This window comes from Passer montanus, unplaced genomic scaffold (genome assembly GCF_014805655.1).
Source record: "Passer montanus isolate IOZ18808 unplaced genomic scaffold, ASM1480565v1 scaffold38, whole genome shotgun sequence".
Classification (NCBI taxonomy): Eukaryota; Metazoa; Chordata; class Aves; order Passeriformes; family Passeridae; genus Passer; species Passer montanus.
The window spans coordinates 7,543,362-7,557,670 of NW_024368596.1; the positions used below are offsets into that span (position 1 = coordinate 7,543,362).

General features: G+C 42.7%; 1 protein-coding gene and 1 long non-coding RNA gene across 8 annotated transcripts in view; both read left to right on the forward strand.

Annotated features, from left to right (window-relative positions):
* The window catches only part of LOC120506272, a 33,949-nt gene extending 27,948 nt beyond the window's left edge, over positions 1 to 6,001 (forward strand). The window contains exons 2-3 of the long non-coding RNA XR_005628469.1: positions 3,736 to 3,821; positions 5,740 to 6,001. This is a non-coding gene — a long non-coding RNA (uncharacterized LOC120506272). The remainder of the gene's footprint in view (positions 1 to 3,735; positions 3,822 to 5,739) is intronic.
* The window catches only part of IL1RAPL2 (interleukin 1 receptor accessory protein like 2), a 339,847-nt gene that overhangs the window by 288,027 nt on the left and 37,511 nt on the right, over positions 1 to 14,309 (forward strand). The gene's annotated exons all lie outside the window — the stretch shown is intronic.

The following is a 14,309-nucleotide window of genomic DNA, read 5'->3' on the forward strand; positions in this document are numbered from 1 at the left end:
TTACCTGCAGTTCAAGGAAAAATTTTCTTTCTGGCTATAAGGGAGGAGATCTCAACTTTCTTACCTTGGTTTCTTTCCTTCTCACTGCTGTTTTGCTTTATATCTGTCTGTTATCCCATTGTGATACAGAGGAAAACTGTAAAATTCCCTATTGATGTAATCTTTCATTTTTTATTTCTGGAGGAGAAGCTTTTTGACAGACTTTTGATGGTGGCACATTCCTTCCCTTGTTAAAGCAGTGACAGACACTTTTAGCTGCTCAGTTTGCTTTCTCCAGTGTGGAGCTTTCTCACCACAAAAAGAAATAATGATACTGCTGCAGCTTGAGGCTGTGCTACTGGGAGAGTGTCCATGCAAACACCCTCAAGAGCTGATGTTGTATTTTAACTCAGTGCAGAGAGTTGCAGAGTAGCCCATGTGCAGAAATAACGTGACCTTTGCAGTAGTGCAGCTGTTGCTGTGCTGTCACCCAGTGTCTGGCCTGGCACAGGAGGCTCGATGTGGAGAGACCTTTTTGCAGTGAGACATAGCCCAAGGCCTCTGCTTAGCAGGACTTTAAGGCATGCAAGTACTTCATTGATGTTGACACTTAAATTTACACACTTTTAAGCATTCTGGTGAGCAGGGACTTGAGGAGAAGCTGTTCTAGTATGGAACAGAAATCATGGGAAGCCCTGAAGAGAATGTGTAAGCTAAAGCATTTGCAACTTTCAAGGCATTTCTTTTGGGTTTTTTATTGGTTTTGGCCCTAGGAATGTTTTTGGCCCTGCAGAAGAGTGTTTGAGCTTTTAGACTGAATAGCACTCTGACTTTGTGCAAACTGGGTGCCATCAGTGCTGTCTGATGGTGGGGAGCCTTTGTTTTAGGACACTGCATCATTTGAGAAGTTTACTCCTTAGTGTGGACATAATAAATTGCCTTCATTTAGGAAGAAAATGAGGAGCAGCGCACCTGGGACAGCTCTCCACAGGTGCCACCTGAGTGCAGCAGTGTGTCCTGTGCCAGGGCTCTGGGGCTGGGTACCCAGCCCTGTCAGCCTGCAGAGAGCAGTGGCTTTGCTGTGGGAGCTGCTCTGTCCTCACTGCTCCAGCTCTGCTGCTGCAAACGAGTTCAGATTAACCCCAACACGAGCAGTGCTGGAGTTAATCTGAACTCGTGGAGGGGAGAGGCAGAAAACTTGTCTTTCACTGGTGATTTCCAGCAGGCAGAGCGTGCTCTTAAAGCACCACCAGGTTATCAGAATATATAGTGGGATAGATGAACTTCTCCTTAGGACAGGGGACAGTATGATGAATGAGAGACTCGCACTGACAGCTACCAGGACACTTCTTGGATAAATATGTCATTTATCTTCTCACAAAGCACATCCCTGTTCTAGGGTATCAGCTGTGTCAGTGTTAGGAATAGTACCAAAATCCAGACAGTAAAATCTCTGAGGGACATGCAGGCTTTGGTGTTAGCATGGTTTCCACCTTCAGCTGCAGCCATGACTTGGTGAGTTATTGTTATTGTATTTGTAGGTCACTGTATGCAGATAATTTTTAACAAATGCAGCATATTTACTTTGTGCCAGCTTTAGCAGCCTGATTGCATATGATGTGTTCAGGCCATAGGGAAGAGCAGCTCCTCCTCTCCTCCCCATCACTCACACGTGTCCCTCCTGCCACTCGCCCTGCTCGGAGCAGGAAGCAGGAGGAGAGGGGAGCAGCCCTCACTCTCCTTGTCCATGGCTCCTTGGGCTCTTCCCCAGGGCAAGGACAGGGCAGGTACTTGGTGTGGCAGAGCCCCCACCAAGGGACACTGTGGCCATCCCAACTATTCCTTCAGAGAGATGTGTTTTTCTAGAGCACTGCTGTCTGTTCAGGCAGGTCACAACCCTTGTCTTTAAGGCCACATTTAGAGAGGATGAGGCCTGAGCAGTTTTTACCCAGCCCCTGGGTTCACACTGAGCCAGAGCTCAGGCAGCTCTGCAGGAATTCAGCAGCCCCATCAGGCTAACAATGCCACTGGCTTATCCCATTTACTGAGTCCAGGAGAGATTAACTGTGTACTAGCACACAATCCAGGGGTGCCTGTCCTGCAGAAAGCTTCAGGTATCCACTTTACAAAATACAGGAAAAATATGAAACAAAGCATATATTCTTTTAAGCAGCAAAATAGGTATCAAAGATACCTGGACTTAGACTCTGGAGGGAGTATGGCTCTTAGTCTCTGTCCAAAGAATTACAGTCTAATAAATTTTAGCACAATTAAATAGATGATAACAAGGGAAATTAATCTGTAAATAAACTTTAAACCACAAGGAGAAGTTTATTTCTGTCTTGTCACTAGCTGACTTTTGTGCATGATAAGACCAGAAATATTTTGGTCATTATTATGCATCTATTATGTAAACAGGAAGAATGGCCATCATCAAAGCTAGTTTCATTTGTGTGCTAGCAGACTGGCATTTCTGTGCAGTTGATTAATTTTATGCTCTGGGACTGTGACCACTCTGCCTCTGGACACTATCATAGACAGGCTCAGCATGTCAGAAGGGCTTGGGGCAGAGGCTGACCAGCAGCAGCTCTGAAATGTGACTCAACCTGCAGCTCAGGAAGTCCTTACAATGCTGACTGCTGAAAGGATGAAGGGTGTTTCAGGGGAAGGGTGGTTGTTTTCCTTTGGCATTCATCCCAGCCACTGTCAGAGAAAAGATAGGAGGCTAGATGAACTTCTGGCCTGATCCTGAATGGCTGTTTTTGTGTTGCAAGGATATTGTTTAATTATTCAAGAGCCAAGAAAAAAATCTTTAGAATGGTATGGCATCAATGAAAAATGGTATGAGACTCAGACAACTGCACAGGTTTTGACTGAGGTGTTGCTGATTTAATAAGCAGTTGAGACTTGATGGAGTTTACTGTCACTCCAAATGCATTTTCAAAGTGTGGCTTTAATTTTTGGAGTAAGATGTCTCCAAGCTGAGAGCTGTGTGCCACATCATTTGTTAGCAAAGTGCCAGGGCTACTGGTAAGTACATTGGTGAGGAAGTTGATGTGGAAATGAAAGATGGCAAAGACTTTAAAAGCATTAATGAGTTGGAAACAGGTCAGCAATAGAGTCCTGGCTTGTTAAAGATGTCCTCTTGATTCAAAATAATTGCCAGAGTAAGTTGGGCTGACATTCTCAGTGCCACAGACTGAGATGAACTGCAGAATTAGAAATTAATCACAAAGTGTCCACTACCTTCTGCTGCTAGGAGGATGGGGAAAATGTCCATTTTTAGCATTACTGGCTGAAATGATGTTTTAATGCTTTCACAGCCTTTTGAAATGTAACCCACCCCATTAAGAATTGCTTCATCATTGTGAAATTATATTGGGCTAGACCCTCAGAGAGTGTAAGTGCCAGAGAATTGTCTATATACAGTGAATGAGAATCCATCCCATTAATCTTATTGCTCCTCTAAGAAAGCAGTCACATCATCTAGACCTTCCTTCAGGCCAAAGCTGCCAAGAGAACTCAGAAAAAAGGCCAATTTACAGATAAGGAGGTTTTCAGTCAAGCCTGGGGACCACTTTTTTCCTATTTGTTTGCTTCTCCTCTTAACCTAAAACTAATTTAAGGAATTTAATGTTTTGTATTTTGAATAACTTTTCTTCTGCAGATAGATTTCTAAAATGACCTTTCCCTAAATTCTGTTTAGTGATCCCTACATTTAAGGGTAATATGTTTTGTTTCCTACCTCTGAAACAGGGGAAAAAAACCAAACAATGTGTGCCAAGTCATGAGAAAGAAGATTTCATTAGATGTGGGAAACTCTGAAGATGATGAAAAATGTGGTAAGATTAGATTTGGACAACTGCACTTCAGTAGTCAAGTCTGCAGAAAACAAAACAAACCTGAGTAACTGAGAAACTCTTTGGGGGAAAAAAAACACCACAAAGTTTTCTCTAAAAGTCTTCATAAGTCCTCTTGCTTTTGTTGTTGCCTCTAAATTAGGATATAGGTCATATTGCTCTATTGCAATGGAGTACGTCAAATAGATGGTATCTGTTGGGAGAAATTTTCACTAGTCATGCAAGATCTCATTTATTTGGGAGTTTTTCATGCAAGTAATTCCATCAACATTAGTCCATAGGCTCTGAGTTTCATGAGACAGTTTGTTAGTTCACCTGATTTCATCTTGTGTGCATTATGGGCAATGAAATTTTCAGTCACCACCTGTGCTGAGCCCAGGACAGTGTGTTTTAAAAAGATTATGTAGTTCAGGGAGTTCAACTTGCCTTGATCTCAAGGTGTGGAGAGCTGGAGAATTCACTATTTCTGAGAGTCGTGTCTTCCAACTGTTCCAAACTGCTGTTTAGATTCACTCTTTCAAACTGGTATTTTGTTTGCAATTAAAACTTTCCTGGATACCCCTTTCAGCTCTTTAAATGCCTCTCCTGCTGTGCTAAGAAATCTTCCACTTTCTTGCTTTTCTTTCCAGTGAAATCCTTGTACACTGCATTGTAGGCACCTTCCAATTCTCTTACCAACAAACTGAACAGACAAGTCCTTGAATTCTTCCTCTGACCTCTCCCTGGCCCTCTTAAGGTGTTCAGCCTGTCTGCCTTTCTCAGCTGGTGTCGAGCCCAACATCTCAAGACTCAGTGGCTGTAACAGAATTAGCTGCATAATTAAGGAAATTTTCACAGAATCGGGACCAAAGCTGGTAAATCTTGGATTTGGCTAAGTAGGTATAATTCCATCAGCTGTGAGTCCCTGTTGGGTAGGATGGGAGCTGGACTGTGCCCCTGCATGGGCGCAGCATTAGGAGAAGTGTGGTTCAGCACTAGATGCTGCCAAGTGGTTCAGCTGAATTTGCTGCAGTCAGCCAGTCTGCATTTGGCATACAAAGAAACTGCACACAACTTGCTAAAATGTAATCACTGAGTCACATCATTGACTGCTTAATCTCTAGGAAAGTTAACTTTTTCGGTTTTAAAAAGATTATGTAGTTCAGGGAGTTCAACTTGCCTTGATCTCAAGGTGTGGAGAGCTGGAGAATTCACTATTTCTGAGAGTCGTGTCTTCCAACTGTTCCAAACTGCTGTTTAGATTCACTCTTTCAAACTGGTATTTTGTTTGCAATTAAAACTTTCCTGGATACCCCTTTCAGCTCTTTAAATGCCTCTCCTGCTGTGCTAAGAAATCTTCCACTTTCTTGCTTTTCTTTCCAGTGAAATCCTTGTACACTGCATTGTAGGCACCTTCCAATTCTCTTACCAACAAACTGAACAGACAAGTCCTTGAATTCTTCCTCTGACCTCTCCCTGGCCCTCTTAAGGTGTTCAGCCTGTCTGCCTTTCTCAGCTGGTGTCGAGCCCAACATCTCAAGACTCAGTGGCTGTAACAGAATTAGCTGCATAATTAAGGAAATTTTCACAGAATCGGGACCAAAGCTGGTAAATCTTGGATTTGGCTAAGTAGGTGTAATTCCATCAGCTGTGAGTCCCTGTTGGGTAGGATGGGAGCTGGACTGTGCCCCTGCATGGGCGCAGCATTAGGAGAAGTGTGGTTCAGCACTAGATGCTGCCAAGTGGTTCAGCTGAATTTGCTGCAGTCAGCCAGTCTGCATTTGGCATACAAAGAAACTGCACACAACTTGCTAAAATGTAATCACTGAGTCACATCATTGACTGCTTAATCTCTAGGAAAGTTAACTTTTTCGGCACAGGGTAGATCACATCAGCAGGATTCTTTCTTATTTATTCCCAGGTGCTGCTAATGCCTTCTGCTCCTCGTGCTAAAGAAACTGTGGGCAGTGCTGTGGGAGCTGCTTTGATGTCATTGCACATTGCTTTTACACACACATCAAAAATGCAAAAGCACAGCTTGTTTACTATTGCTTGACAAAGGGACAAGTACACTTAAATCAAAGAACTTGCCAATACCAACATCTGAGCATGTAGGCTCCATTATTAGACAGATCTTTGGGGGCTTTAAAACATGGTGCCATGTAACAAAATCCTCAGATGCCACAAATGAGGCTATTCCCCTTACTGTACTTGGCAGGAATCTGTTAAATGAGAAGCTTTTCCTTTGGCAGCTGTGCCAGGAGGAATAAAATGCAATGAAAAGGGCGTGCCAGTGTTTACTGACTGCACAGCTACACTACAGGCAGAGTTACAAAGTCATTTCTTGTCATGCCTCCTGTGACAGTCAGGCTCCTGCTCAATGTTCTAATTTCCTTGATGCCCTCTTCCCAATGTGTGATGTTCCTTTGAAATATCACTATTTATTCAGTTGACAGCTGTAATGTCAGTGACAAGGAAAAATAATAACTGTGTGTTGCTTTGTAAAAATAAGTTGGAAGAGAAAAAGTCAAAGTCCTTGGTGAGTTTTGAATTGTCATCTCTCTGTTCTGCTCCAGGAAGGTTTTCTCCATCTGATGACCCCCAGAATGACTTTGTATATTCAGTTCATGTACATTAGGTGATCTTCTGTTCTTCAGCATTAATGCTTTTCTGACAAATCAGCAAGGAAATTGGAAGACACTGTAGCCTGTAAGGCAACAGTGGTATTTTTGCTTCAGTCACTTGATTTGACATTTCTTTTTCAGAGAATCTGTCCAAAAAAAGCATCCCCTCTCCTCCCCTTCGCCTCTTTTGACTCCAAGCAGAGCTTCCCACCTGTATTTCTGCTTGCTTCCTTTGATACTTCTAAAGCACCATCTTGAAAGTGAGAATGGGTCTAATGGAGGAGTTTCTTGTCTTTGATTCTGCTTTGGATCTGAAAGGCAATAAAGAAGATTTTCTAAATCCCCTCTTATCTCTGTCACCTCAAGCCCCTCTCAAACAAGCAATGCAGAGCACTTGCAATTAAACCCCAGGCAGAATTTCTGCTGACCTTCAGTGTCCACAGGCGTTCACTCTCCTGAAAACCTCCTCCAGACTGTTCAGACTAAAACTGAAGTACCTACATGGAAGGGGGAGAGGAAATGAGGGGACTGAGCAGGTGTGACACAACTGTAATTAATCATAGGAGACCTTTCATCTTTTTCTTCATTCTTGGGACCTGTGGAGTTTTAACAACCAAAATGAGTGCAGGGGGCTCCAAACATAGCTGAGAGTTTTGTGTACCAGGTTTCTGTTCACCTGCAGCTAGACAGTCATTATCTGCTTTCAAAACCCTGGCAGCTTAGCTAGCTCATGAATCTCTTTTTTGAGGAGAAGAAAGGGAAATCAAGCTGCATTTTCTGCATTCTTAAATCCTTCTTTTCAAAGTAGTGGCAGTTTTGACAGAGAAAAGCAGTTACTATGTAGCAGGTAGCCAGAAAGAAATACAGATAATTTCATGGACAGCTTTGTGCTTACTCGAACCCTTCCTACCAGGGAAGCAACAGAAGTTTAAAATGACATTTGTAAATTATGTGACAAAACAACCATTTTCTTTCCTGTGGGTGGTGATGGGGTTCTGATTACAAAGCTCAGTGCTGAAGGCACAGACACAATTGAATGAGAAATGCTGTGCTTTCCTAGACTTCTTTGTACTTCAGAATAATTAGTTCAGAACACTAAGACAAACATATTTAATACTATTTTGTGTTTTGGAAAAACAACAATCCAGACTTCTCTTTTTCTTTTGTGCCCTAGTGACTGACTAGCTCAATTTTCTTAGTAAGTTGTCTCCTGGAGCACTTGTTAAGAAAGGAAGCTGCTGAGTGCTGCTGGTGCACTCCCGTGTATCCCAAGGAGAATGTGTACAAGATTATGATGGCACTGAGATAATAAAAGTAATGATGGGTTGAAATCACAGAAGGGATGAGACTCTGGAGCAGCTGTGCAATTCAGTGAGAGCATTGAGCATCTGGTGAGGGTATAGGTAGCCCAAAGGTGTCAGGTATGTAAACATAGTGTGTGTTTCTGTGAGTACATAAATTCCCAGAGAACTGTCTATCAGAGTATCAGTGCCTTACTAGTAGCCTGGTAATTGTTCACTGCTTTCTATTGATCTTCAAATTTCATAAAGTCAAGATCAATTTCCTAAGTAATGCTTCTGACATTTGTAAGTAATACCCAATATAATAATTGATCTTGGGTCATCTTGTCTGGGACTTACAACATTGTAAATGTCCACTGATCAATATATTCCCAAATAGTGCTTCAGTGATACTTCTTGGAAGCAGATATATGTGTCATAGAAGCAATGTTCACTGCAGGAGCTGTCTTGAGAGCCCAGGAAGAAGGGCCCAGTTTTCCTTCCCTGACCATCACATGCCCATCTGCTCCCTGTAGAGTTGTGGATTTTCCCTGGGCCTATAAGAAATTCTACACCTGTATTTAAGAACTAGAGTCTTTCTTGGAAAGCAGCTTGGTGGGCATTGTAATAAAGTATGTCCAAAAATTCCAGTTTGGATTAGACAGTAAATTCCATCACACTTCAGTGGAAGTAGTTTGCCATAATTTTCCCAACCAGTACTGCCTGTTCATGAGTCCTTCTAGGACTTCTCAGCCAACCAGTCTGGCAATGAAGAGAGAGAGATCAGTCATGATTCCTTCCTTAGATTCATTACCCTACATCATGCTGAGAGCACCTGATCTGATTCTCTGCTGATTGTACTTCCTTGAAGGGAACTGAAATGTGTGTTATTCTTTTCTATCACTGACAACCCAAAGAGTTAAAACAGAAGTCAGGCTCCAAAATGCATGAGAGAGTTTTAATATATATCTAAATGCCAGAACAGTCTTCAGGCATTGTTGGACACTTCATCATACTTGAATTAGATCACTGAACTTCAGTTTTCTCTAGAGATCTCTACCACACAGAGGCCAAGTTTAGAGCACCAGTCTCTGCAAAACATACAGTGGGGTCCCACAGTGCCATCCCAAGAGCAGGCACTGGCACTTTTCCACCTTCTGAAGCTTCAGCATCATCAGCTTCTCAGCAGAGAATATGATTTAAAGCAAAATTGTTTCTGCTTTTCAGCTTGAGCCTGTCCCCTGCTCTGGCTGGGTTGGTAAAGTGGATGAAGGATAAGGGGCATGTCTGAGATACCCAAGAGCATCAAGGGAGGATGTGGGCATGGTGTTGTCCCAAACTGCCTCTTCCCCTTGTTCCCTGCTTTGGACACAATGGTTTGTTTTTCAGCTATTCAGCTTGAGAAGTTCAGTAAGATTTGCACATGGAAAAATTACCCCAGCCTGTTCTGTGTGCTCTATAAACTGTACTATAAACCAAATCAGATGCTGTCATTGTAGCATGAAGTTGTTCTGGTTGACAGGGAAGCTTTGGAGTGCACTGAGGACAGGGATCATGGCTCTTGCAATCAGATGCTGTCGTTGTAGCATGAAGTTGTTCTGGTTTGAGAGGGAAGCTTTGGAGTGCACTGAGGACAGGGATCATGGCTCTTGGTCTCCACTTGAGCTTTTTAGTCGCCTTTGAAGTTCTACTGCCTGGTTGTTTTTTTCTTACAGTAAACACAAAAGCCAGCGTGGCTCTGGCTGATATCATTAAGATAAGCAATAGGCAGCTGTGTGCTGAGCAGCTCCTGCTCCCTGAGGTCACAAAGCAACCTTAGCAGCAGCCTGCACCACCACTGCCTGCTGCTATCCCTTTTAATCCCTTCTGTCATTGGATACCCTTGCTGAAGCCAACAGACTTAATCACATCAAGTTTACCTCAGTGTAACATTTTCACTTGTCCTCTTGGAGCTAGCACTGTGGACATTTGTGTCCAGAATGAATCCTGGAATATGGATGCTATTTTAATCTCTATATGCTCCACCGGATGGAGGTTCCTTTTGATAAAAGTCTGTGTGGAAGTTTTGTACCAGGAAGCTAGGAAGACAGTGGCAGCAATGCTGTGTCTCTCTGCTGAGCAGTCTGAAAAGGTGAAATAGCAGCCCTTTGCTCATGATAGGAAGGTAACACGTCAAACATTGCAATAGCTTGTTTTCCTCAGTCCTGTGCAAAGAGGATCTCTCAAAGCAGTGGTAGTTGGCACACAGGCCATGCTCTCTCTGAATGAGACGATTTTTTCAGTTTGCCTTTTAAAGTTTGATGTAAGTCTCTGTTAGGTTTCTGCACGTCAGTACCCAGATTGGAGCCCAGCATTCTGACTCCTCATTATGACACAAGCATTGCTGCCACACGTGGCAAAAGGCACAGATGCATCAAAAATACAGAGCTCATTTCCTTGGACTTGAAGGCTCACCTCTGTGAGGGGCTGGAGTGACAGAAACCACACATACTGCAAAAGCAGCAAGATCCTTTTCTTCCTTCCTTAAAACCAAATAAGTTTTCAGAAACCAAGGATCCTTTCAGCTGGTCACTGGCTGTGGATGTGACTGGAATAAGTGCTTGGATGGTTACCAAGGCTCTGACAAACAGGGTAAGGGCAGGGAATTCCCCCAACAGGAAGTTGATGGATACTGACGATAACTACGAGAAGCAGTATGTCATCTGGTGACACCCTCTGTGCAGGGTTGGTTTCTCATTACTACAAGCCAAGTCATGTAGAACTTGTAGTTTGCCCTTTACCATAATTTATATCCACTGGGACTCTAAGCAGATTCATAAAAAATGGCAACCAATCCATATCTATCATGTTTTATGTTTGGGCAAAGAATATGGATATTACTTTTTTTAAAGTTTCATGAAATATCTGCTCTTATATTCATAGTGATAGATGACTCTGCCAAAGTTTTATTTTAAGATGGGTTAGGGGGAGCGTGCAGAAGAGGGGGATGCTAAAAGAAGGATGTTGACTGCAATTTTATTTTACTGAGGACAAAGAAGTCATAAACCCTTCCTGCCTTGGGGGAAGTGTATGCAAAAGGCTCTCTGGCATAGCCAGAGCTATCTATATAACAGGATAATATTTTCTACAAGGTTTCTTAAATACATTTTGTCAAAGTAAATTGATCCTGACAGAAGCCTTCCTGTCACCATGATGTTCTCTCTTGATCAGGGCCTTCCAGCTCTGCTGAGATCTGCCAGATTTACAAATCTCTCCTGGGAACTGGACAGGGTCTTTTGATGTTAGATGTCTGAGTATGTAGCTGTATGTATCTTCCAAAATACATTTACTATATATAGTAAATGTATATACTATATATAGTGCCTATATACTATATACAGTATATATAATCCCTATATACTATAGGGACTGCAGGTAGCTTATACCTTCCTAACTGCTACTTTAAAAATACTTTGTCACATAAGTATTTTCTCCAGGAGCAAGTAAAATAAGGTAGGTTTCCATTTGCTTACGTTATTAATCTTGTGTTCTCTTTCCCTCTTTAAAAAATGCAGTGAACAAATAACCAACACTAAAAAAATCTTCAAGCCCTGGGCAGGCTGGTACAGACATGTTGCTTGCAAGCTTCTGAAAATGAGGTGCTGGTCTCTGCTGTGGTGCCAAGGGGTGCTCGAAGCTATCAACCAGCCCACAGAAGAGGAGGGTAGATGGCTGCTGAGGGGACATTTTGCTCTCTTTGTGCCTTCAGTGTTACTCCAGAGCTTTTCTGAGCAGTGGATCAGGGATCCCAGGCCATTTCCCATTCCAGACTTCCAGACACTCAGCCTCTTTCCAAATGCACTCTCATGAGAGTGCTGGGTAATGGGCACAGGGTCAGTAGGAACACCTTTATGAGCAGGGCTAGGGAGAGATGGTCTCCATGACCTGTTCAAGCCTTACAAATCTCTGATGCCAGCAGAGAGCCCAGTGCAGCTATCAGAAGAGCAAACCAGCATTAGACAAGTGAACTCCTTGATGTTAGTAAAACCACACAGAATTAAGTAGCAGGAGAGAGATTCAGTTTTCAGCCTGAGTCATATTGGCTTGAGAGGCAGCATGCTTTGTAGTAGACTCCTGCAGATTTCTAAGGCATCTCTTCCTGGATCAGCCTGAGCATTATCATGTTCAATCCTTGTTCCCTAGCCATGGTGTAGTTTCACAGACTGTAGCTGCCATTCACATTTTACACCTCGATGGGGTAAATTCAGGTCAGTGTCTCACACAGCACAGCAGTAATAGGGTTTAAGGAAATAAGCACGGCAACATGCAACACCAGAGAGTGTCCTTCCACTGCTGACACAGGGAATGTGCAGAATACCCCAGTGTTAACACAAAGGTCAAATATTTGCTTTCTTGCAAAATACAAGGTGAATAAATAAAAAAATCACTAAGTGGGTTTTGGTTTTTTTTCCAAAATTGTAGAGCAGTATCATGTCTACTACCCTAATCTAGGATGTCCATGTCTTAAAAAATAATCTTCATATCTTCTGAAGCATGTAGCATTTACTTTGTGAATATTAGCTGTAGTGAGACTTTTCTCATATAATTTTATCCTTTCCTTTTTAAGAAAATACAACTCTGCAAGGCATCATTTAAAGGATTGAGGGATTTGCTAGCTAAATCTATTATCTGTGCACTGCTCTAGGATAAAAGCTTGAGTTTACCTGGGACAAGAAGTAAGGAACAGTGCACTGTTCTGCAGGACTAGGACAAAAGTATAAGACCACATCCTCTGAGGCTGGACATCTTGCTCTAAGGAGAAATTGCATTTTGCAGGGTAGGTGGATGCTCCTTAGGAAAGATAGTAGCTGCAAAACCTCCCACAATGCAGCCAAGCTTTCTTTTCCTCACTGCCTCCTAAAGCAGATTCTAGAAGCAGTCTGTGGTACAATGGAACCAGACAATTGCTTCTGTCTTTGAAGCAAAGCCCATAGCTTTCCCCTTCTTTGCTTTCCTGCATGGGTGAGTGGTAAGAAGCAGCCTTCTGGCTGTGAAAAACATCATGTAAAGTAGAGACTCTGTCCCAGTAGAAAACCTGCTTTCTTTTGTCTTCCTTCTCTGTCCCATAGCCAAATGGCTGGAGGCAGGAACCAGGCCTTGTGTGCTTTGGTGCTCTCAGAAGTGCCCTCAAACACAGGCTGTGTCTGTGCACTGACATCCTGAGATGCCATTTTTAACACACTAAAATTTTAAATACTAGCAATCAGAGCAAAATGGAATTTTGGCTACCAACCCTCAATCCAAAGAGGCAGCGGCCTGATTTGGTCTGCCTGAGTCAGGACTGAGATTCTGAATCCCAGCACTAGTCACTACCTTTTAAAATTTAAGCATCACTTGTACTGACAAATTGCTTTCTAAAGTGAAAACCTGCTATGAGAACAGCTTGCTGGAGTTCCAGCAGGAGCAGGGGAAAGAGGTGCATCTTGTGTGCCTGTGACAGAGGATTGAGGGGATGATTCACATCTCCTATCATTGCTTATTGTGAAACAGGAGCTGGGCTCCTGGCAGGGTGTGGAGATGTGCCTGTAGTAAACCTGAGGAAGATGGTGGGGGCAGAACCACACTTTTGTGCTGTTCAGGAGGGTGGGGAGGCTCAGGTTGGCACCTGCCCCAGTGCTTTTCCTGTGTTTGGAAACAGATTGTTCAGTGTAACAAACTCTGAAGGAAATGAAGGATAGCAGTAGCAGGTGAATCCATGCTTCTGTAAAGCAGCAGATTCAGGTGTTGAACCTAAAGAACCTGGCCAGCCCTGGTAGAACGGTTTCCATGGTTAATTTTCTCTTTTTTGTGCTACTGATTTTTCTTTTCCTTGTGTTTGAAATTGGGAACACTTTGTTCAATATTAGTAGCCAATAGCAATAAGCTGTAGAGATGAGACTTTGCAGAGATGTAGGGCAGGGGGAAAGAAGAGATGTGAGAAATTGAAATGACAAGGTTGTATTGGTGACTAGTGATGTGGAGGAAGGAAATGTTTACCTGGTGTGCTTTGATGAGAAGAGGAGACTGTAGTAGGCAGGAAAATCTTTAGAGACTGAGTTTGCGCGTCTGGAGCACATCTGGTGTAAAACAAAAGAAAATTGAATAACTTCTGTTTTAAATGAGTCTCTTTGGGAGATTTTTATTATCCTCTTTTTCAAGTTGGAGACATCTGAGCACATTTTAATTTGGGAGGGACCCGATATCAACTGCTGATTACACCTCTGTGTCTGTGCACGGGAAGTAAGCTACTGATATGACTCACAGTGGTTCCATCTGTCACCTGGGACCACAGCAGGTCTCACTACTCAGGTTTTTATGTGAAATTGAAGTCACTGAAAGAGGGATCATGTTTTTGAGATCTTAACATTCAGAGTCTGTTTGCAACCAAAAGCTTTATTGTGTGAACTTGTCTCCACGAGGCTTCTCTTCCTTTCTGTTCAGCTGTGGTCTCAAAGTGCAAACAGTGCATTTTTCTGCTAGGGACTAAAGATATATTTTCATCTTATTGAGAGAATACTTTGCCATCACTGAAAAACTGGACTTTTCTAGAAATCTAGCATATTGAAAAT